This window comes from Dufourea novaeangliae, unplaced genomic scaffold (genome assembly GCF_001272555.1).
Source record: "Dufourea novaeangliae isolate 0120121106 unplaced genomic scaffold, ASM127255v1 scaffold475, whole genome shotgun sequence".
In the NCBI taxonomy this organism is placed as follows: Eukaryota; Metazoa; Arthropoda; class Insecta; order Hymenoptera; family Halictidae; genus Dufourea; species Dufourea novaeangliae.
In genome coordinates this window covers 7255-9672 of record NW_015374368.1, presented here as the reverse complement: position 1 = coordinate 9672, position 2418 = coordinate 7255, and positions in this window count along the sequence as shown.

The following is a 2418-nucleotide window of genomic DNA, read 5'->3' as shown; positions in this document are numbered from 1 at the left end:
ACTCCGCAGGTGATCGCAGGTATACCACACTAGCCGAAGTTAAGGGTTGTAACGTCAAGTGCGTCCGGGTTATTCCACCGAATACGTATTCACTTCACTGCACGATCACTAATACTGATCAGCCGACACGATCACTTAAGCAATGGGTATCCTGGCAGTAAATTAACGAAGGTCGCGCTTCGGTGAAACTGCACGACGGTTCGTACGTTGCACTTCTGCAAAGCACGTGTTTTCCTAGAACGCTGGTTTCTTTTTAGCTAAATCTTGTTGCCGCGGTGGGAATGAACTCACAATGTAACAATGGGAAACTACTTGAGGGTAGAGGAAGCCCTTTCGGAAAAATTCTGTCAGTCGGCTAGCAATTGGGCGACAGAGATGTTCAGTTCACAGGAGTATTACGCAATGCTCTGGTGGTACGTACAGAATATCGGATATGCGGCTACCGCTGTACAAGTGTTTGGCTACGTAAAACGTCTGACAAATTTGAAAACAATCGGCCTTTTCCGAGACCACGAATTTTCCTAACGTAGGAGCAACACGTTGGATTAAAAATACATTAAGTGATTGTGTCGGATGATCAGTGTTAGTGGTCGTGCAGTGAAGTGAGTACGTATTCGCTAGAATAACCCGGACGCACTTGATGTTACAACCGTTAACTTCGGCTGGTTAGGTATACCTGCGATCACCTGCGAACTGGGCGATACCCTGCCATAAACCGTTTCGGCCGTCGATCACCAGGATCGGTTCAGTGACCTAGTGACACAGGTTTGCAAACTGCAGGTGAATTTCCGAAAGGGTGAGTTCTAATCAATTTATTGCTGATTATTATTTTTTTAATTTAACGCAAGCTATGTGTTACTTCCGGCGATGGGTTTTTTTTCCCCCCCCGATCCTATGAGGACACCCGGTGTCACCAACGGGGAACTCATAAAGGTGAGGGGACAGGCTGCTTCAGGCTCTCCAACAAGTAGCGTATAAACGTGGATCTGACCTGTAAGCACGGGGCGATGAGATACGAGTCGGGAGGGTAAAAGCAGACAGGGGGTGTAAGCCTGCCGACATGCTTCCCGAAGACCACTCGTGAAGAGGCACCACGGGGGAAAAGATAGATGGGGAACCCTGTTGACTCCAGCCGTATTTAGCCTCTCGGTCTCCGTTGTGATCCTGGGACGACGGAAAACTCTTCTCTAAGAGCCAGTACCCTCCATAGGGATCACGGTGACAAAAATCACAGGATCCACGGAGAACAACGGACTGGGGGGGTTCCGGGAGGTAGCCCGGGGGTGGCGAGGGCCCGGAACCCGAAGACCGTCCGTGGAGGGGGTAGGCAGAAATATTTGTCCAAGGACGGGACAAATAGGCCTAAAACTCCCCCTTCGTTCTCGAACTAGAATAAGATAGGAATCGGGGAGTCCGATCGCGGACGTTGACACAGGCGTGTGTACACCGAACATACATCCAAACCTGTGGCGGCGTTCCGTGGGCAAAGGGCACCGATACCGAATAGCATGCGGGATAGCGATCAAGGACGCGTGGTCACAAAACTGGACCGGGAGGATCTTCGACAAGATGCTACCGGAACAGAAGGGAGATATTTAGACGCCAGGAGCGCTCATTCGGGCCCGAGGGAAGGGGGGTGATGGCCGTTCCAGGTACTAAACCCTTCGGGGGCCTGGTCGTGCCGCCTTGAGTAGATTACAACGCGTAGGGGCCCGAATGCGATTCCGGACAGCGGGGCGTATACTGGCGAACCGAGTCCTGGAAGCATGAAGAGCATGTCTTTGCGGGACCACGGCCCAACGAGCCCCGCGGTCATCGTATTCCGGAAGGCAGTTCTCACGAACGAGGCGCCGGACGTAAGGTATGGCATTACCAAAAATAGGCCACACGTGCCGGTAAACATTCGTGACCCCGGAACACATATGTCGACGGGTCACGGGGGCGTTTGGCACACGCTGCAACGATCCGTAGTACGCCGGAGGGAGAGAGCGTCGACCATTAGGGTGGGGCGCCTGCGACCCAGAACGCGGACGCTGGTCCCTGATGAAACTGATAGTCCCTCTTCGGAGGAAATTTCGGCGAAGTCCGGTGGGCTACCGCTCGCGTCGCGTTCCTTGTAAACGCTAGGGTGGGGGGAGGGCGCGATCTACTCTACCTCGTTTTCCATTCTATTAAATTCACATACCCCGCTACAGATTTAAACTAGATTCATACTGGCGGTGGATTCATTTATGGTCCACGGCGGCTCCCAGGGGAGGTGATCGCCGAACCCGACCACGTCTCTCCTTGAGGTCGGCTAGAACGGCCTCCCCATGTATCTCTATTGGAGTCCCGGGACTCTCTCCCTGTCCTTGAGGGGGGTGGTAGATTTATGAGGGGCATCAGAGGAGGGGGGGCTCCTGAAATATTCGGGACATA